Genomic DNA, 22,818 nt, shown 5'->3' on the forward strand with positions numbered 1-22,818 from the left:
AAAAGAAAGGCAGACCCATTTGGTTGTCAGACTGTGGGTACATACACAAAGCTTTTAGCAGAAGAAAAAAAAAAAAATAAAAAAAGAAAGAAGAAAAAAGAAGAGAAAGTTGTTGCCCTCCTAAACGACATCTATATTAATGACATGAATGACAGGCTTAAGGGGAAAATTATAAATCTTTCTTTCCAGCTTTTCTTTTACTGCCCAACCCTATATTTCATCTTTCCAGGGAGCAGGGCCATTAAGCCCAGAGCTGAGTGATGTGAGAGCTGTGGAGAAGCTGCAGCCAGGCCCTTCTGAGCAAGGAGCAGCATCAGGTGAGACCACAGAGCACCACGAGCACCAACCCAAGCCAGGCCAGCATCCCTGCAGGGCACAGGAGAGCACCAGGCACCCAGGAGGGCACTTGGATCCAGGAGCCCTGGGACTCCCATGGTTTGGGACTCCCCTTTCCTCCATACCCTGTTCCAGAGGGAATAACCAGGGGGTGTTCTGCCCCTGTTTTCATGGCAGAGCAGCTCTCTGGGGCTGCAAGCTGCCAGCAGCAGCAGCCAGGGTGACCCAAAACCCCCAAAGGATGCTCTCTGTGTTGGCAGCAGAAGCTTTTCTGTCTCTGTGAAGGAACTTTGGATTCCTGCTGGAAAGAGGAATGTTGGCTCTCCTTTCCCATGCCATACACTAGGCTGCCTCTGTCTCCAGAGTAGCCACAGACTTCTGCATTTCTGCTTTGTTCATTTTCCTACGCAGTCTCCAGGGAAAACAAGAGGAAGACAAAGAAACCCCAGTGTCTTGTGGGATCACAGACACAGATGCAATCATTGTCAGTTAAAAATAATTCCTTTAAATGTCCCTAGACCAAGTTCCATTTTCCCTGGAGGTTATACATAGCTAATAAAACTGATAGACCCCCTCTGCAGTTGGGTGTTTGTGTGTCTATTCATTTACACATACACAAATTAATTTTTTTTCCATAGGAGCCTCCTGTGAAAGATCATTATGGTTATGTGGAACTGCCTGTGCTCAGACACACTGCAAAGATACTTCCTTGGGTTTTATTGTCTGTGACCACTATACTTATATTTTATAGCAGCCTAATTACTGACAATCCCCTTTAAATGCTGACATGCAGTGCTAAGTTATTCTGCAGGTGAATGAGTAGATGTAACATTTCTCTGTGTTCTCCAAAATTGTGTAGTAGTATTAAGTGGATTTGTCAACAGCAGGACTGTCTGGAGAAATTATTCCATTTAAAAATGGTCCTTGATTTCCCATCACCAGTAGCACCGAATCCACACTGTTTGAGGAATGGTTATGTCATGGAGGAAGTGGGGGATTAAAAAATCCTCCCACACTGCTTAGTTTATAACAATAAAAGGCATTGATTGTTCCTTAAAAATCAATTGAGGGGATAGAATTAAGAAAAAAATAAAAATTAAAAATCCAGGTGAGGCCAAGTCTGGTTTTACCTGTGCTACACAGCCCAAACTGATACAGTTCCAATCTTTTTTCCTAGCACTGCTACCACAGACAATAAAACTAATTTAATTTCCTGTCACTCTTTTCATTCTAATGGTCACTCAGAGATTTCACAGTGCACAAAACCACATCTTTTCTGGAAGACATGGAAAAAAGAAAAAAAAAAATCTTGTGTGGAAACGGCAGAAGAAACATTGTCATGAAAAACAGGCTTTAAATATTGAAAACATAAAAAGGACAACACAGAGCACAGGAGAAGCAGGCTGGGTAAAACATGCTGCTATGGAAGGCCTGGAGCTGAGTCTGGAGGGAATTTCAGTTTCCCAGCAGGCAGGGATTGCTCAGGGACCCTGAGCGCCGCTGGAAGGCCGTGGCTCCGCGGAGATGCCGTGCCTGCAGAGCTGTCCCTAATGTGCTGTGACAGGTAGCTGTGCCTCCCTCCCAGGCTCAGTCTGGCACATTCAAACCCAACAGGATCTTTCCTTTTTCGGCTCCGTGCTCGGAGCTCTCACCCGTTGCCGCTACCCCCTGCTCATCCCACCCGGCGCCGAGCGCAGTATAAATAGCTACCAGTAGATGACAGATAGAACATGGACATGACAACAGTGTCCTCCCCCCGCTCCCACAGTCGGCTCAGCGGTTTCTGTCGTGATCCATCCTTCCCGGGGCTGTGGGAGCGCAGTGGTGCTGGCAGCAGTCGAGATGACTCCAGGCAAGCTCCTCACGCTGTCCCCAAAACCCCACCCCAGGTGAACGTGCAGGTGAATATTTATCTGAGCAAATAATAACCTCGGGGTTAATGAGGACTTGGCATAATTTAAGGGATGGTCACAACTAGGAATCTATGTCATTTGTTCAGTGCTGCAGTGAGCTCCTACTTGGGCTCTTTTGTCCCTCAAGCCCCTGCAGCGCTGATATCCAGCTCAGGCATAACAGAGGGGATTAAAAATCAGCTCCTCATCTCTTGCTAATTCTGCTTGCTTTGCTGTCCTACATCCAAAGCAACAAAATAGGGGCAGGATGTCCAGCTTTGGGAACCTTCATTTGGTTTGACTGGCCAGAGGCCAGGGAAGAGCAGAAAGGAGTGATAAGAGATGTGGAAAACATGACCTGCAGGGAAAGGTTGTAGGAATTGGGTTTGTTTAGTCTAGAGAAGAAAAGAATGAGGGAAGATTTGATAAGAGGAAAGATATGACAAAAGTCTTCCAACATGCAGAAGTTTGTTATAAAGAGAACAATACTCTTCTTGTTCCTTCAGAAATCACCTTATTTGCAGCAAAGGTGACTGGGGTTAAGGCATTAGGAAAACATCTTTCCTATATGCAGGAGCAGGGAAATCCTGGATGGGCAGTTCTGGTGTCTCCTCTGCACTGGGGCTTTCAGAACAGGATGTTGAGGCAGAGGCCACGTTCCTCTGACAGCCTCCTCCTGGAGGCTCAGCCCAGGCTGTGCCTTTGGGGATGTGACCAAACACAGGTGCCACATTTTGGCAACTGCCTTCACTCACACATGGACACCCAGAGCAATGGCAGTGTCCTGGTAGGGAGATGAGCCCTGGCCTGAAGTCAGGAGAGAAGTGGTTGCAGAAGTCAATCCCCAGTCCTGCAAAGCTGGGAAATATTTCAGGAGGTTCACACAGCCTCAAACTCCCCAGCTTGGCAAAGCCTGCCCAGCCACTCTCCTCACGAGCTCTGAAGAGTCTGGCAATGTGTTGAAGACACTTGGGCCAGAAAAGAAACCAAACTTGCTCTGTTTAGACTGACATTGGCTCCCCACTGTTGACAGCAGTCCAGATTTGGGGTCTGGTCTTTCTCCCATTGAATTCCACAGGGAATTTTTCCATTGTCATCAATGGGGCAGTGCTAAGCCATTGTATCTGTCAGTGCAGATTGCCAGTGGAAGACAAACTGGAACTGCTAAGTGCTGTCTGTAATGAGAGATCATTTTTCCCTCCTTCCTCCTCGCTCTTAAGTCCATTTTCAGACCATAACCACATTTTAATGAATAAAAAGTTGTTGTTTCAAATCCTTGCAGAACTGCAGTCTCTGCCAAGCCTGTTTTTCTTCTGGAAAGACAGATGCATGTGCTCACATTATGGTAGTAGTTTTTTGCATGCCATATATTTTCAGTGATGTTCATGAAACTAGAATTAGTGACACTAATAATGACAAATCAGAGGGCTAATATTGTTTAACCCTGTTAAAGAGTGTTATTACATTTACATGTTCCCACAGAGTAAATGCTGTTCAACTCAGACATATGTCTTGCTATCTGTTTATTTTTATGAATCAGAAATGAATCAGCAGTCAAAAAGTGTCCTGTAGATTTACTTGTCTCATATACCATTTTAGAAGGAAAAAAAAAAACCAAACCTCTATTAGGGCTCACAGAATAATTTTGTATTCAGTAGAGGTATAATAGTACTATCAAATTAATTCTAATCAATAAGAGAGAATATTTTAGGTCTGCACAGACTAACCCCAAAATACTGGGCCATTGAGGGGGGCAGCCTGTGTAACACTCATTCCTATTCTGAGGGTGAAGGCAAAACCACACCTTCAAATCTGATCTCCTGTGTGCAGCTGTCTGGTTTTCACTGTTTGTGAGCAGATACAGAAATGCTTTTTCCTCAAGCCAAAGGATGCAAAGAGCAAGGCCCAGTGCAGTCTGCAGCATTTAGGTTTTATTTGTGGACAAGAGCTACAGCAATTTCAGAGCTGAAAAGTGATTCTCTCTCTGCACTGCACTCAGCAGATAAATAAAATAAAATTACAGTTACTAATATGATGTTTCTATCCTTATCTTTCTTCGATATTCAGGGACTTTTGAGGAAAGTGTTAGGATTGTTGGATAAGACTTTGAGAAGAATCCCCTGCTCTTTCAATTGTTAGCCCTCTAACATGTCCAACCCTTATGTGTAAGCAACTGATTATGGGCTTGATAAACTCTGCCTTAAAAAAAAAATAAAATCAATACACTGCATCAGAAATTTGACCAAAAAAAAGTTATGTAAGAGGTAAGAAAAACATCACACTTTCTTAAAGCATTCAATATTCCAAGAATTACAGAAGGTAATTTAAATTCAACTCAGCCACTACTGTTGCAATATTGAGGTTTTAAAGTCAGTTTATTTATATTTTAACTTTGCAGTTTCCCATAAGGCATGGTCAAAGTCTTTAACAGAATCACTGACATTAGGAATTCTCATCCTCCTTTTCCCTTGCTCCTTATCAAGTGTACTTTGTTTCCTGCAATGGTTTATTGGGACCATCTGCATCTCCTCCTGTTTTCTCTCAGGCATGGAGATAAGATTTCACCTTTGTCTGTCTGGTGGAAGTCCAGCTGGCAGTGGGGATGTGTTTGGTGCCGGTGGCTCCGTGCCTGTTGCATGCACGCGCCAGTCTCACATGGTGGCGACAGGAAATCCCACGTGAGAGCCACCCCCTGTGCTCAGCAGCAGCTCCACTTCCCTCCCCAAGGCCAGGCCAAGAGCTTCTATCCAACTCCCTGGAAAGCAAACTGCCCCAGTCCTTATCCCAGTGGTTAAAAGGGTTTTACACAGACTGAGCCCCGCTGATGTGATGGCAAGGCCTGGTGGGATGACCAGGGCACCTTCCTCCAAATCAACCCCCAAGCTGCTCTCCACACTTTTTAAACTGCTTTTGGGACAATTTATGTCCTTGCAGCTTCCTCCCACTCCTGTCATGGCTTTCCTCCTTTCTGATCCCCCTGCCCAGCCTGAGAGCAGCTGATTGTCTCTGCATCCCCTCTGGACTTCCAGAGCACAAACCCACAGCAGCCACCACCAGCAAACAGCAAAAGGAGCAGGGCACTTCCACCCAAAGCTGCCCAAGAAGAGGAAATTGCCACAGGAAGAGGTTCCATCAATCCCACACAGCTCAGAGGGCTTTTGGATGTCTGGCCATCCCTACCCTTCTCTGCTATTATTGCTTTCTGCCCTGTTCTGTACTTGAACATGAAGTGGAAAACCTTGATTTCAGCCTTTGGCAGGGGTGATTCTCTCACCAAGGCCAGCCCAGCTGGGAAATCTGGTTTCTTTGCAGCCAAGACCTGGTAAAACACAAATGGTTGGAGAGTGAAATCAGCCTCTAGGAGAAGGGGTGGAGGACTGCATGTCCCAGAGCAGGGGGAAGGATGGAGAGCTCTCCTTCACCATTTATCTAGAAACCCTGCAGAAATGTTGCAGTCTTTGAAGATAATAGAAGCAAAGACAGTTCCTTTCTTCTCCCTTGCCTCCTCCTTTCCTCCCTTCATTTTGGAGACACATTATCCACACAGAGGGTCAAGTACCCAGCAGATGAAACATTTTTCAAAAGCTCATTGTGAGCGTTTGCAACGCAGACAAACAATCTCAAGCTCCACTGCACATTCTCCCAAGGAACCAAAGGAACACCTTGTGCACTGTATCTTTTGTTTCTTTCTTTTGTTATTCTATAAATATTTTTTATTCTTTTTATTTAGTATTTCACAAAGTAGAAGAAACTCCTAATCTTTGTTCTGCCTATTTGATGTTTAGAAAAGCCAAGGAGACAAATCTGTAAACAAGCTTCCTCTGTTTGTAAGATTTTTTTTTTTCCTTCTTAAATACAGGCTGCAAGTCTCAGGAAAAGTCAAGGACTCGAGTTTCTCTTTGTTTTGAGTGTCTGGCTGCATCTACTATGCTAAAGTGTCAGCTCCAGATAAATAAGGGAATGAAAACAGAGAAGGTCTATTTAAGAAAAAATGTCTGTCCTTCAAAGTCTGGAGAGATAGAAGTGGATTTATTGTCCCCTGGGCAACATCCAGGGAATGTTTTGGAACCTTGAGGCAAATTGTGGACACTGGAGCCACAGTCTTTAGTGGTTTTGTGTTTCTTTAATATTGCACTGAGATCTGAACTGCTTCAGATCCAGCAACGTGAAACAGTGGATAAAGCCATAAAGGAAGGGGGCACAAGGAAGTCCTTTCACTGTGGCATACCCCATCCCTTTTCTGGGATATACTGAGGAATGGATCTGGACCTTGGGCAAAAATGGGCTTTTCTAAAGCACCTCTGCTGAAATATCACAGCTTATATAATCATTTCAATTAGTGCAGTGCAGCCTTGCTTACTTGGACTCATGTGATTACCTGAGAAGCAAGGCTAAATTAATTTAAAAGGAATAAAAAAAAAAAGAAAAGTAGATGTCTGTCTTAGAGCTATGGAGAAAAGTTCAAGAGATGTGTGGACTTCTCCACTGTTTTCCCACAGAAACTGTTCTGATGTGTTCTTTTCCTTACCAGCTCTTTATTTTAACAACTCATGGTGAAGCAGCTCTGCCTCAGTGGGGATGTGCAGATCTCACTGAGCTGTGCTGGCTCCCAGGGCTGGAGACAGCTCAGAGTATTTTAAAACAACAGCATTCATAATTGCACTACATGAGGAATCAAGACTAATACAGAAGAGTTACCATAACGACAACACCTCGACGTGGTGCAAGCACAAATACCTTACACATCCCAGGGAATGATTCAGTACCATGTTGGGTGAAAAACATTCATCCTTTGAAGAACAGACTGCTGAAAATGGTGGTGCCTGAGTCATAATTTTGTTGCAGGAAATCTGTCTATGAGAAAAGGTTTCATCAAATGAATTATTAGAATTTTATTGCTGTTTTACCTCCTAATGGTTTGTTAGCTACTGTAGAAACTGTCATCAGCTGGCTGATGAGTCCTACAACTCAGCACATGTACAAGTGTTTCATCGTGCAATGTATGGCAACAGAATGGAGCTTTGAGGGGCTCAGCACTGCACAAGCAGGAAAAGCAGCAAGAAAGTTAAAAAAAAAAATCTTCCAGAGCTAAAGCTAAAGATGGCCCTAACATACAGTAGGAAGGGAAAGAAAACACAAGTCACAATGGCAAAGGACAGATTATTTTCATGAATATGTGCTTTCTTTGAGGGAAAAGTGTAGCTATCAAAAATGATCCAGCTGGAGAGAGATGTAGTGGAACAAAGATTGGGGGGGAAAATAGAGCAGGGAGGAGAGGGCAGCAGGGATTTATGGCAAATGATGAGGGTGGACAAAGGGAGGTGACTCCAGCAGATATGATATCTAAGACAGACCTGCTCTTCCATTCTCACACCCAGCAGTGGCAGCTGCCTTCACAAACCCCTTCCTGACTTCCCTGCTCCAGTGTTGTTGCAGTGCTCAGATAAAACTCCACATTTCAAAAGACCATTTGGCCTTTTGAGGTGATTGGGGGGCAGGAGCTCTTCATTTTTTTATGTGAGACTTTTTGGTGGTGTTCAACATTTTGCTGTCTTTAGAAAGAAGGTACAAAATCTCAAACAGCACAAAGTTCCTTCTCCTTTCAAGTTTATCCTTCCACTTCTGTAACAAGGCTGTAACAAGGTGTGCTGTTCATCACACTGAGCTGCACCAAATATTGGCTTCCACTAAAGAATGACCCAACAGGGCAAACTCCCCTCTCCAACCTCTGCATCCTCATCACTCCTCTTCACTTTGCAAAGTGTCAGGCCTTAAGTTTCCTCTAAGTTTTCAAAAGTGTTGTTTTAATGCAGATCCTGCTTTTTTATTTATTCCCAGAACAGTGCTTCATTTTGCTTACAGTCCTTCACTGCTATCACCAAAAAAAGAGTTCAAGTGATTTTTGCTGTGCTTGCTTTGATAGTGATATTCAGCAACGAGATTCTTTGTGTGAAAGAAACCCAGGAAAAGCAGTTTTTCCTAGCATTATAATTTGTTATAGTTAGGTGCTAAAGTTTTCAGCTGAGCTGCTGGTGATAAAAACTGCATATGCTCCAGGCTGCGTAGGTTCCCACTAGATTTTCTTTGTCCAGGTTAGAAACACAGTAGTTTTAGGTTCCCACTGCAGCTAATGGAGAAAAAGCATTTTAAGAGCTGTTGTTTATCCCACTTAAACTCCAAATCACTGTGAGGTGTCTCTCTTCACCACTGGTGCAAAGGGTTCACAGGGCAGGGGCTTTGCCAGCTGACACAGGCACATTTCAGGTGGGATGGTGCCTGCCCCAAGCTGCTCAACACCTCAGCAGAGGAGAAATAAGTGAATAGGAAAGAAAAGCAAGAGCAGGCAAGGAGGCTTGGAGAGATGAGGCACTGCCTGGAAATCACACAAGGCACTGGGATGGGAAGAGGACCCAGATCACTTTATTAAATCCCTTTTTTGTGCCCTCTGTACCATGGGGCTCTTCACTCTGTCAGGCAAAAAGATCATGACCTTGTATTTCCTTCTTCTCTTCCCTTCCAGTAGTTGCATGTTAATTTAGCACTCACATTTTTCTAGAGCAACTGTAAGACCAGAAACTTCTTAAGTCAGATGGAAAGAACTAAACATTTCATCCACTGTGAAGCAGCCAGAAAAACAAGCATGTGGGAGAAAAAATAAAAAACATTGTGCAAATAAAATTGCTGAGGGGAATACAAAAATCACATGAGAAGGGCAGATAGGGGCATTGTGTGAAGGATAAGGAAGGGGAGTTAGGAACAAGGGAAGGATTCTAGCTTGGCTTTGTAAGCACAGTGGGTGAACCATAATCATTGCCCTGCTCCCCAAGGCTGGTGACACAAATTTCATTTCACACTCCAGTCCCACAACCCCAGGCAGCCAGGCAGGGGCAGGAGGGCAGATGGGACTCAGGAGTGGGAGTTTTGCCAAATGGATCCACCACAGAAGAAATCAGCTCTCCTGCCCATGGCTGACCTACCTCAAGAGTTCTTTCTGTGTTCATTTTGCTCTGGAGCTGGAAATTTCTGCCTAATTCATCATGCCAAAGGCCAGATTAGCTCTTTGTGTGGCTATGGAGGCAGAAACCTCTAAAAATTATAATCAAGGGCTAAACTGATTATTTTATGTGACCTGATCTGATTTTGAAAATAGCCCTTCCCTGAGCAGACAGCCAGACTGGATGACTCCCACATGTCCCTTCCAGCCTAGTAAAAGCTGCAAAGATTCAGGAAAACAACTCTTTTATCCTGTGGACTATAAAAGCAGCATTTCCAACAGTTTTTCTTTCATTATGAGAAAAAGACCTAGACAACTCTCAGGGGCCCTACAGCCCTGAAACAAAGAGAGGGTCTCTACAAAAACACCACCAAGCTCTTTGGAGCCAGCTCATTCACTCTCTGCCCTTGCTGTGGGATGGCATCCCAGCTTCTCCTCTGAAGAAAAAAGCCAAAGCCAAGGGAAAGATGAGCTGTGAAGGTGCAGACCTTGCTGCTGCTGCTCTCCCACAGCACTCAAGGAGTGCTGATTGCAACACCAGACCAGTTGAGTTTCTTCACTTGTTTTGAAACCGTCTCAGCTGGAAACACACCCCAGGCTGCTGTGTCATTCCTTGGCTGGGTTTATAAACTGCTCTGCTGGGACCTACAGGTGCTCAACACCTCCCCAAACAGAGCTGGAGCACAGCAGATCTGTGCCAGTTTGTGCACTTGAGGTTGTTTTCCCTTCCAGCTGCTTTGCTTTAAACCCAACCAAGCTGGCAATCCCTCAACCCAGCCACACTGGGGTGACATCAAGGTCCCCCCTTAAATGCTGCCTAGAGAGTTAAGTCCTTAATAACACCTGGAAAAGGATCTCTGCACCATGGAAGAACAAACTTTGCTCCAAAGAGGTTATCAGTGGGACCCCAGGAGAGCAGTCACTGTGAAGCTTTACTTCATTCCAGAAATGTTTTGGAAGCAATTACTTCATCTTGTTCTTTATTCACGGGATTCACTTAACTGATGACATTAGAGCTCAGTCCATTAAGTAAATGGGTTATATATTTTCTCCAGGTTTTGAGGAAGTAATGTTGCAGTGTGTGTCACTATCACTGTCAGCAGTCGACAGGGACTCTTCATTTGTTTAGTGAGGTTTACCTCCACTGAGATCTTAAATATGAAATATCTGGCTCAGGGTCTTTCAAAACGTTTGAGCAGGATTTTAAAAACATAAAAATAAAAAAAATAAGAAAGCAAGTGTTATTTTCACCAAAATTCCTGGCAGCTGTACCGTTTATTATGAGAGGAAAACGGAGCAAGAAAAATTGGCATGTCATTTCTTAAATGAATTTATATCCTCATTTCCTTTAGAAAATGAATCTCTGCTCCATCGAGCCATTTTCCATCCGTCTGCAGGGGCAAAGTTTGCAGAGCACAATGGAAATGCTCCGTTCTAGCACAGGCCAGGGTGCCACACATGCCTTTGGTAATCAGATCCTTCCCCAGCACTGCTGCTGGTAGCACTTATAAAGGTTTTATTTTCCAGTGCAATGGCTCTTAAAAGTCAGCAGCAGCTCAGAAAATAATCAGGGACACATGATCAAAATTCTGGTCACCAGGACCAAAATGTCCTTCTAAGAGAGCTGCAGGTGCCCATCTGCTGAGAGCTGCATTTGTGTCCCCTGCCACAGGGGGAACGTTCCAGGTGTTCCCTTTTCCTTTTGTGGGTTTTTCACCAGTATCCCAGGGAGGAGAGGCAGCAGGATGGGGAGGAGATTTGCCAAAAGATAAAGAGAATTTGAGAGCCAGTAAAAAGCACTGCTTTGGGGAACTGTCACAGAATGCTGTCACTCAAAAGAAATTTTGCACAAAATCTCCAAAACAACCTCTTCCTCCTCCGCACTCATCCGCCTCCTCTGAGGGGTGGTGGTTAATATACTAAATGCAACATAACCACTTGGAAAGCACTTTTCATTTTGAGTCACCACCTTGCTATTTTTGCAGCCGAAAATACAGACTGGTGGAGCTGATGTCATTGATCTGGTACGCACAGGAACAACTTGGGGAGCCGGGGCTGGAATTCTGAGGAAAAGAATTCTGGGGATGCCTGACTTCTGGGGAATTGCAAGCAGTGGAAATTCATCACAGCCAAGGAAAGGAAGGAAAAAGAGGGTAATAGCACTGTAACATCATTTCTGGTTGTCTCCAGTTTGTGTTTTAAACCAATATCAAATTAGGAAAAAGGAAAGGGGAGGAGGAAAAAAGGGGAAACATTTAATTTGCCCCCAAAATAAGAGGTTTTGTTTTGGATACAGACATTTTATTCTTTTTGTCTGAAATCTTAAAAAAAATACCCAGGAAAGAAATTTAAACCCCCAGAGTTAATTCAAAATGAAAAATCAAAGGCTCCTGTTTCAGCAAAAAGCTCACTGGGACTGGGTGGCAGACAGGGTGGGAACGCCAGACATCAGTGCCTGGAAGCCTGACAAACACAAGGGAGGGCCTGAATGCAACAAAGCTGGGACACAAAACCCACAGAATCTCCTGATGATTTGGGTCAACATATGGCTCAACACAATTTGGCCAACCTCAACATGTTCCAGTCTCCAGGGCAGCGTGTGTGATTTTCTCACATCAGAGAGGGGAGCACTGATGGCACTGGGCAAGGAAAACCTGCTCTCATCTTACCTGCTATGTGTTCTGTGTGAGTGGGGTGCTGAAGTGCTGTTTGCCCAAGCAACACCTGATGCACAGCTCCCCTGCATCTCTCTGAGCTCAGAGGGAGTGTCCTGGTGGGTATTTCAGCTGCTGCAGAGAAAGCAGCACAGCTGCTGGGTGCCAGGCCCCCCAGCCAGGACAGTGTGGGTGACACATTTCCCCTGCCAGGCTGCTGGGTCTGCACAGCCCTGAGTGCAGCCTGGTGTCAATGGCACTATTATGATTTCACCCAGCCTAGCCACTCTGGCTGCAGTTTCCCTGATTCCCTGAACAGCAGGGAAGGTCTAGACTGGAGCTGCAAAGATTTCCACATACACAACACACAGACAAACACTTTTTTTCCCCCCTGTCCTGCCAGTTTCACCAACCATGAGAGGAATCCACAAAGCACATGAAGGCTCTTTTCCCTGACCTGCTTGGCTGGCTTTTCTTAGCTGGTCTGAAAGCTCTGCAAACCTAACCATGAACATACAGAAAACACGTTTGAGCCTTTTGTAGAAGAGTTCAACTCTGGGAGAGAAGAAATGTTGGTATCAAAGAAAAACAAGTGCATGTGTTAAGGGAGAGAGAGTAACTGTGGGATGGAGAGGGACAGTTCAAGGCTAGGACTAGATATGCAAGAGGAGGAACTTGCCCAAACACCAGTTGCTTTTTCTAAGCAGGAGACAAATGTCTGCACTCATATCTGAGTTCCCTCCTGTTCCTCTCACGAGACAAGGGGCAGACAAACACACCAGGGTCAAAGCCTCCAAACACAGGGCACTGCCAGGGCACACAACCCCACCAGGTCCCAGAGCTCTGTGCTGCTCCCCTGGCATCCCTGCAGCACAGGAGGGGAAGGAGCTGCAGTCAGGGGAAATGTATTCAGCCAGAAGAGGATGCAGCACTGACTCTGCTCTGTGCTGGGCTGGGATCCATCCATTTCACACCATAGGAGCAGACAAAAATTATTCAAGCATTACAAGCCCTGCACAGTACTCCCTGTAGGCAGATGTTCTCCTGCTGTGTACTTTGTGTCTGCACTGGTGAACCAGAAGCATTTGAGAGCTCTCAGTTGTGCTCTCAGCTCCCTCCTCACCCAGGGTCAGGACAAGCTCTGAGTCTGCACAGCAGCTGCTTCCCCCAGGGAGGGACCCACGGGAAGACAAGGCACAGGGGAGAGGTGGTCCAGGTGGGAGCAGAGCTGCTGCACTCGGGTCCCTGAGCAGCATCTCAGCCTGCTGAGCTTTAGATGGGCTCTGCACTCAGAGTGTGCAGAATGAGCACAGACAGATGCCCTGGGCTGGGATGTGCCCTGGCACTGCTGCTCTGGATGTTCAGACTGAGCCATCAGGGACCTGCTGAGGCTGCTCCAGCTCCAGGGGAGTCCCAGCATCCCAGCAAGGGGCCACTGGCTGCTCTGCCAGAAGGAAGGAGGATCCCAGGGACACGAGCCCTGCAGGGCACTGCACCCTGTGTGTACAATATTGTGACTGGGCAGCCCAGGTTGTGCTGCTGTGGGACTCTGCTGCAGGGACCTGCTCCAAAACCCCAAAGGACAAACAGAACAAGCAGCAAGGTCAGAGGCAGCCAAAGAATCCTGCAATGATTCCTGTACTCACAACCAATCTATGAAACACTGCCATGACCAGAGGCATTCTCAACAGATGATACCATGTCAGCAGACTTGGCTGCTTTTAAGATAATTTCCTTAGGAAAGGATGATTTTGGTGTAGGCAACAACATAAACAATTTGAAAATAATCTGACTTTTATCAAACTCAAGGTTTAAAAAGAAAATAAAACAAGGGAAAGGAACAAACACTTCCTGCACAGACGAGAGGACCTTCAGGAGGAATGCAAACAACAGCTGCATTTGTTTGTGTTTGATTTTCAATTTTTCTTAGGAAAAAGTAGGCATGTAAGAGTGAATCTTATTAATGGAATATTGATTCAAAATACTAATACACTGTAATAGGAAGAAACCATTTGATCTCCTGCTGCTCCTGCTTTTAATGAAGTACTTTTCTATTTTCAGAAGTACAAAAGCAGAAATCAAAGATTTCTTCTTCCTGCCCTACTTGGTGTGCCAGTCCAGTCCAGTGCAGTTGTTCCAGTTATTCTTAAAATACCCTAAACAAATCAAAATCCCTTCAGGAAATGAAAGCTAAAAGAATACTTGTTTCTTTTAATGATCCCTTCTCTCTGATAGGTTCAACATATTTGTGTCAGGTGTTAGAGTTGGCATCAGCTGCCATTGTATTGGTATTTGCTTTTCTATTCCAGTTTGCACAATCCCTATCTCACAATGGGCCATGCCAACAATTTCCATGCTGGAAAACACAAATAAACACAGGAACAACTGTTCTGCATTACTGCATAGCGACCAGAGAAAATTATTTTCCCCCCTCTTCTTTCCTAATGACTCACACCTTCCAAAATCACATAATCTAAAGTCCATGTAACCTGCTTTTTCTCTTGAAGCCACTTCTCTCTTTTTCCCTCTCCAACTAACCAATGCAGTAAGAAAAAATTTGCATCTTGGTCCTTTTTATTCTCTTTGATAAAAATGATCAGATCTCCATGAGGTGCAGTGGAGAAAACCTCCAAAGGTTTAAATTCATTTATTTGAAGCTTAGCTGAACCTTTAAACATCCCACCCTTCTGCCTAATCCTTCAACAAGCTCATATTTCCCCTTTGCCCTCCATGGGCTTGCCTGCAGGGAAATACCTTCCCAGAACAGCTGTACTAGAATAATTAATCCACTACAAATAGGCCAGTAAAATATCCTGCCTGGATATCACTCTGGAATAAAACTGATATTCTGGAAGCATGTCTTTGTGCAGCCATGGCTTTTGTTCCAGGATCTGTGGAGGGGTTTATGCAGGTGCAGGTGGCACAGGGCAGGTACTGTGCCACAGCTCTGCAGGGACATTTCTCTGCACACTGGGAAGGACAATCCACCCTGTGAGGGTTTGAGAGACAGTGAACTGCAAGAACGTTCTGGGATTAGAACTGGAGGTGTTCTTCTCCTCCCTGGATACTGGGATTAGAGCTGGGTCTGTTCTCTTCCTCCATCACCTCTGCCTTTTGGCAAGTTCTTCTCACCCTCTTGTTTTGGTTTCCTTTTTTTTTTTTTTTTAGTAGAAATCTAATACTACTTTGGGGATTAATTAATTGATGAATATAGAGAGTCTGAAAAGTGTAAAGCACTACACAGGAGTTAAGTGTTATAATTAGGAGCAATTCTGATCTTGATTACAATGAGGTAAAGCTGGAAGTCCTATACCACAGAAAGATTTAAAATGATAAAAAAAAAAAAAAAAAAAAAAAAGATCAGAATCAGGGTCTTATGATTTTAAATGTAAACTTGGGCAGATTCCCTGCTGAGTTACATCTGCAACTGTAATAAGATCAAGGAACATGACAACTTGTCATTTCAGTAACAGATATAGGGAGAATGCCCTTTAAAAAAAATTAAACAGGAAGGAAATTTTTTAAGTGTTTTCTTTGGCTCTGAAACATATGCCCAGGGAGAAACTGTTCTCAGCAATGCAGTGGATCTTGAAATATTTACTGGGTCTGGCATTTAACATAATCTTTCTTGTATAAACGATATAGAAAAAATACATATTATCTCACTGCAATCTAGTGTGAAGATGAGATGATATTTTAATAGAGCTGCATTCATCAACTGTAACAAGAGAGGAAATGTGCTCCAATCCAACATGCCCTGTGGGCAATGTAAATAAGAGTAAGTGACTTCGACCAGCAGATAAGTGCAGCAAGGGGAGGCAAACAGAGGGACAGAGGCTTGCCAGGGACCAGGGCAGTGTGGGCAGGGGGATCTTGGTGTGCCAGGGACCAGGGCAGTGTGGGCAGGGGGATCTTGGTGTGCCAGGGACCAGGGCAGTGTGGGCAGGGGGATCTTCATGTGCCAGGGACCAGGGCAGTGTGGGCAGGGGGATCTTGGTGTGCCAGGTGTGGCACCCACTGCCCCTCACACCAGGATCCCAGCCACTCACTCTACTCATCCCAAGGGTCTTCCTGGAAACCTGAATTTCTCACTTGGCTTGCAGTGGGATTTTGTATGTCTAGCCAGTGACACCACTATTTTCAGAAGTAATTAAATTTTTAATTATGCTTCTTAATAGGCTGTAGCTACTGCTTTGCAGTTCTGTTTCTGTCCCTGTTGGATGCCCATGGAGCAGTGCCATGAAGCTCCAACTGCTCTTCCAAGGGTCAGGGTGTTCCCAGCTGAGCTTACAGCACTGGAATCACACTGGGCAGTACCTTTCAGAACCACAGGAACATTCCTTCAAGATTTTTCCAACACAAGTTTGGAGAAAGAACAGTGAAGACTGAAAGGCTCAGATACTGAACTGTTTTCAAACTTGCTAATAGATTTATTCCTGGGAACAACATCTCAACTTTCCTTCAAACCAGGTCTTCAGGTACGCTGGTAATTGTAGGGGGAAAAAAGGGAATGCCATCATACACAGGCAGTAAAACTACAATGTACACTCTCCAGAGAGAACTTGTGCTGGAGAACATGCTGTATTGAAAATCATCAGGGAAAGACAGTGAATTATTTGTGACCTTGGGCAAGATGTTTAATGTCTTACTAGTTCAGACAGGCAGAGTCAAACTCACACCAAAACCACAACAGCCTCCCCATTCTCCCTCTGTGCAGAAGGGGACAGGGCTGTGAAGAATGACTGAGTGAACATGTTTGAAATAGATGCTAAGGAAGAAGGGGTCTAAATAAAACATCAAGAAGTTAAAAGGCAGCTCGTTGTTTGACTTGCCTTCAGACAGGACATCTGAGCAAGATGCAGCTGGATCCCTCAAGCTTCTGGCATTTAAAGGACCCCTGACCTTCCCAAAGCAGTTCCAAGACTCCCTTGCACCATTTGCAGAGAAGACAAAAGACCCTGAACACTGACTGCTCATAAATTTGCATTTCTTTTCCTGGAGTTTGCCAGTTTGTCTTCCCCTTGAGTGGGAAGACAGGCAAGGTTTTTATTATTTTCCAGTCATTGCTTGATGCACGTGCTGTAGAGCCATGGGCAGATGATGGAGCACAAGCTGTGTCAGGATCTGTGTCTGTTCCCAGTCCCCTCAATGCCATTCTCTCAGAGACAGCCTTCACTCAGCATGTTTCAGATGCACTGAACACCCACAGCAGGGCTGACATTGCCCTCACAGAACCCTTCAGAGACCTAAATCTCCACCAGGCATCAAAAACCTGCCACGAGAGTGGCTGCCACTGCAGCTGTGCTGTTCTGACCCAGTTCACAAGGGCTGAGTGGGCTCACAGGCACCTTCCCTTTTCCCTACCCTGGCACAGCCAGCAGCCAGACCACTGCCAAGCATGGTTTAGCTTTAGTTTGGACATTAATTATCCAGCTGGGACTGTCCTTCTCTCCTGGCACAGCAAAGCTCTGCCCACGTGCCCTGCCACCCTGTCCCCAGGCACTGCCACCCCTCAGCAGCTGGCACTGCTCAAGTCCCACCTCTGCAGCCCCATCCCTTGACCTGCATCACCAACCAGGTACCAAAATGCAGCACTCAGGGGCTCTGGTTGGTCTCCCAGTGACCACCAGCACTTAAGGAACTGAGGTACCAATTTTCAGAGTGCTGCTAATGCATGGGCACTGCAGCCCAACTGCACACACAGCCAGGGAACAGAGGGCAGTGCCTCCTAAATTTATCTTGCTTTTTAAAGCAAGGTCTGAACCTCCAAGGTTTTGACTTCTTCAGATTCCCTTGTTATGAAGTTATGAGAAAACATTTGTGGTCGGGTGATTTCCTTTTGCCCTAGACAGCTGTCAAGAGCAGCAGAATGGCCCAAGGCAAAATGTGATGTGGGTGTAAGAAGTGTCTTAAGCCAATAAGTTAAAGCGACGGCTTAGAAAGCCTGGGGAAAAAACGAGCCAATAATTGCTGAAAATCTTCCTATTCTGCTACTTTTATTTAGTCAGATTCAGTGGCCCCTCTCCAGGCCTTCAGCCTTCTCTTCTTCCACGCCTTGGAAAAAGAACCTTATTAATCATTTTGCTTCTATTGTTTAATTATCCTGAGCATCAGCAGAACAGATCAACGCTTGGTTCTTGCACACAAATCCCACCCCTCTCAGACTGCAGTGTCCCAGCAGCTCCCACTCCATGGACAGCACAGGCCAAAGTACTGAAAGTATTTGCTGCCCTTATGCTGTTTGAGTAAAGAGGGATTAAAAATTACGCCCTGCCAGGGCTGCTGGAAGACTCATTTGATGAGTAGTCTCCATCGAGGATGGGATGAAAACTCTCCACCAAATGTTAAAGGAAAAAGAGGTGGGAAAATGGATTAGCAACTCAGAGACAATCACCACAGATCGTGTTTGTTCTTTTGAAAAAAAAAAATTCAGTTTTAATGAACACATGTACATCTCATCTCCAAAAAAATATTACCAACTGAAGGCAAATCTGTTTGAAAGTCACTACTTTTAGTGGTGTCAGGGGGAGGAGAGGGGTGTTGGCTGCCAAATTGAAAAGCTGGGGGGCAGCAGGAAAGGAGGGAAGGGGCATTCAGAGCTAACCCAGCAGCAGGGCCTGGCTCTGGGCAGAGCTCCATCCCTTGCTGTGCACAAACATGAACCACAGAGTGTCCAAGTGGCTCTGTCTGCACTGACAGTGGCTGTGCTTCAGGGCTGCCCTGGGGGCCTGGGCAGGGCCTGCTCACACAAGATGGGGTCTCAGTTTATTAATATTATTATTATTTATAAAAATAGCAATGTTTTTTAATATCTACATAAAAACTCTTAAAATTCAGCTTCTGCTTCATCTGCTAAATGACTGTGCACTGACCTGCCTCTCTTTGGGGGCCACATTCTGAGTCTTTCATGAGGCATTCACTGAACAAGGCTGCTTCCTTATCAAGTAATATTTCATACCAAAATTGAATCTTAGTTTAATAGGCAAAGTCCTCTATTGATTCATGCAGTGGTGACTAAGAGAGCTGTGATTCATTGACACCTGTTGGGTTTGAGGTTTCTTTTCACTCTTTACAACTTCTTCCTTCTGTTTCCCTTAAACACACATTTTTTCTACCTTTTTTATTTTTTTTTTTATACAAAGAAATAAAACAAAAAGGCTACCTTTTGGCAGTATCTCTACAATTGTAGTAAAATTGATATCTTAATAAATGTCATGTGCAGCTATTTTGGACTCATCTGCAAATCCCTAAAGCCAACCTAATTACCTTATTTTTTTTTTAATCAGAGAGGATATATGAGGTGAAGTGAAGCATATGGGCTACAAGAAAACAGTGTATGACTCATGACAGCCACTCAAAATTTAGCTATTCCTTGGCCACTTTCTACATGTACATATACAATACCCTGCCTAGGAAAGATTCATCTTTACCTTTAGCAGGGGTCTCACCCTCTGATGAGCCTTTAGGAGCTGTGCATGGCAGGCAATGAAACCCCAGACCTCCCTTTCCCTGGGGAGCCTCTCTGGCCCTTCAAACCAGTTTGTTGCTCTCACCTTCCCTAATCACTCTCCTGCCCAAGGAGATTATGAGCACCAGGCATAAAGCCACAACCTCCTTAAATCAAACCTGACTTTTACTGTTGGTGTCAGTGGGGCCAGGGGTTCATTACTGGCCTTATTTCCCAGGCCTGAGTAATGACAGACAGCTTCACCTGGGATAAAGCTGGTGATCCCAGGATTTAATTCATTAGTGGGTCAGGATTCCACACTACTGATTGCTTCTGTGGAACTGTAAGACAAATAAAACCTAAATATTTGAAATTCAAGCTCTAAGGCCACTCAGACCAAAATCACTGTTTCTTTTCTTTTTTTTTTTTTTTTTCCCTTTATCCTTTCCTTCACAATCCACCTTTAAAATCTTTTTCCCTTGGAGCCTGTGAAAGCTGCCTCCCCAGGGCTCTCCCCTATTGTGTCTGTCCTCATGCAGTCCCTTTGTAATAGCCAAGCTGTGCAGTTGATGCTCAGGCTGAATTAGAAAGCAGGTCTGTGTCTGATCTGCAAACATACCTCCAGCCTGATTTCCCTTCCCTTAATGTATTCCAGCCTGTGCCTCATAGTTAAAATCTTCAATTCTACCTCTCTCTCCTTTTTACATGCCTGTTTTATTTGCACAGTCATTTCACAGTCCAGTTGTTCTTTCTGGTCAGGTGGCCTATAAGATATTTCTATTACCAGTTTACTCTCTGAAATATCTCTGACTGCAGCCCATAATGACATGGCAGCCCCATTCCAGTCTCTCTCAGATCCCCACTTTCAGAGGCTAATAAGTCCTTTTCCTTCCCAAATAGCTCTCTCTCCTCTCATTCCTTCCTCTTGCTCCCCAAACAATCTAAACAATCTCTACTCTTTAATGTTTATACCTCTGTTATCTTCTAAGGAAAGTGCAGCTCCATCCATACCTATTTCCCAGTGGGCAATGCCCACATGCACAGCCCAGCTCCAGGTATCCTGATTATCCTCCTCCCATTCCCTGCTGCCCCTGAGCTGGGCAAGGAAGGCTGGTTCTTATTTCTATCCATCCCCTGGAAGTCTCCCCTTCACCAGCTGCTTCCAATTTGTCTGGAAGGGATGATCTGGTTAGAGGCAGTGGTTTCTACTTTTTAATGCATTTCTTCCACTGTATCCCATGAATACATTTAACTGACTTCCCTAGTCCTATTGCACAGACTACCCTTCCATCTGCATTGTGCTTGGGGTTCAAACTGTCCTTGAGGTTTTCACTCTGCACTTTGACCTCTAAAGCCTGAAATTCCTCCAGCTGCATTTCCTCAGCACACATTTCTGCCTCCTCTTCCTCCCCCTCCTGTGCAAACCCCGTGCAGGGACACTGCAGCACTGACCCTGAGCTGTGCACTGCCCCCCTGTTTGGCCTGCCAGGAGCTCCACATGGGGTGTCCTCAGTGAGGTTTTCTCAGGCAGAAATGAGGCACAGAGCTTCCCAAATGGAGCTCAGAACGTCCCTGGAAGCTGGGATGTCCGTGTTCTTTTGTCATCACTGATATGTGAAACCATGGGAAACAGCAAATCCCCTCACACTGGGGAAAAAGAGGAGCCAGGAGTGGCTTAGGGTTTGCTCTCATGTGCCAAGGTGTTTTTAAGCATCAAGCCAAAATTTGAGGAAATTTACTCTACACTAACTTAACTATGTTAAAAAGGAAATTTGGCCTCAAAATTATTTGGTCCTAAGGTGATTGTAAAATGGGATTTAAATGTATTTAAATGAACTTGAGAAGAGCTTGGGAGAGATGCAGAGAGAGAGAGCCAGCACAGTTCACAGCACCCAGCAATCCACCCTGCTCCAACTCCTCATTTGCCAAAAAGGAAGAGAAAAGCGATTTCCTTCTTTTTCTCTTCTGCAGCCCTGTGACTGTAATCTCCAAGGAGCCCTGTGGGGCTCCCTGCAGTGCAGGGAATCAGCTGCATTCAGCACCATAGGAGAGCTCTGTTAATGCAATGGTTGTTACTGATACAGGCACCCACAGCCACCACTGTCCTACCACACACATCCAACCAGGCACACAAATGTCCCCAGTGAGCCTGGGATGCTTCTAGAAAGCACAAAGCCCAGGTGACACTCCAGGATCTCGAGGAGCATGGCCCTGCAGGAGGTGTCTGTGACTGGAGGGAGGACTGGAATCATCAGCCTCTTGGCCCACTTGTGAGCAGCTGGGAACATCCAGAGCACAATCTCTTCCTGTAAATCTTGGGAAAACTCCCGTTGTGCTTTCCCCACCCTGGTGTTGACACAAGACCTCGGGCCTTAGAGCAGTTGGACTTAGTCTCAACTGGGTCAGATGGATCCCACTTTTGCCCTCAGTCCATTAGTGTAACACTTCAGTCTCTCCTCTTGCAACTTCCAGTTGAAATTCCTAAAATTCTGGGAATCTCTTTTCCTTGTAAGCCCCAAAAAAAGGCTTGGAAGAAATGTAGAAGTTTCAGTAGAAGTTGTCTTAGATAAGGACTGATTTGTGCCTCCCATGGGTGCATATCTTGCATTAGGGCTCAGATACAAGACTGGGAGTTAAGAACTGTTAAGGGTTGGATCCTGACACTGATTTTATATGTGACCAAAACCAATTAATTTTACCTCTTTAGCTACAACTTCTGTCATCTGGAAAACTGACTACTCAAGATAATCCAAACCCACACATTTTCTGATCTTGAATTTGCTGACAATCATGCAGTACTCTCAGGTAGAAGGGTGAGTTTATTAGCAGTTACTCAATAAAGTAAAATTATTAAAATGTGTTTCTTCTGTCCCAAACAGAAGTTTCTGCTGACATTTACAAGAACAGAGGCAATACCCCAGGAGAGGTCATGGAGCTCCAGTGCCCTACAGTGTCCCCACAGCTTTGTGTGGCACGAGGGGTGAACTCGGACACACCATCTCCTTTCCCAGCTCACTGCAGAGCCTGTCTCCATTCCAGAGCACTGAACCACAGCTCAGCTGCTGGAAAAGTCGCCCCAGGACACTGCCAGGAGGAGGTGCAGGGCAGAGCATCTCTGCCCACTCCGTGCCCTGCTCTTTGCCCTTCTCTTGTGCAAGGGGTACAGTGTGCTGAAAAGCACAGCACGCTCCTGCTGGGCAGTAATTTTGTGCAGGGACCCCAGCAGTTATGGAACACATGATATAGACACAGCTTTACTAGGTAAATGATCCAGTTAAACAAGGTAAATCAACAATGAGGGAGAGGATGAGAAAATTATATTGACTGTAATGTTTACAAACACTCGTCACCTTCCAACTCAGTGATGAATTGGTAATGGTTTTGCTGGAAGAAAAGATCCCTCTTGCTTTAAAGACAGCTATTTGATGAGACACAAGGGAGACAATTAAACATTTAATTCAGTTTGACCTGCTCTGTCATTACAGCTCTTTGTTT

At 45.1% G+C, this 22,818-nt stretch overlaps 1 long non-coding RNA gene across 1 annotated transcript; it reads left to right on the forward strand.

Annotated features, from left to right (window-relative positions):
• Window positions 1-2,167: 2,167 nt before the first annotated feature.
• On the forward strand, window positions 2,168-22,599 carry LOC130261273 (uncharacterized). Its single transcript, XR_008841959.1, has 3 exons — window positions 2,168-2,237; window positions 11,208-11,375; window positions 22,203-22,599. It is a non-coding gene; the product is annotated as an uncharacterized LOC130261273 (long non-coding RNA).
• The last annotated feature ends 219 nt before the right edge of the window (window positions 22,600-22,818 follow it).

The sequence above is a fragment of the Oenanthe melanoleuca genome, chromosome 20 (assembly GCF_029582105.1).
Source record: "Oenanthe melanoleuca isolate GR-GAL-2019-014 chromosome 20, OMel1.0, whole genome shotgun sequence".
Lineage (NCBI taxonomy): Eukaryota > Metazoa > Chordata > Aves > Passeriformes > Muscicapidae > Oenanthe > Oenanthe melanoleuca.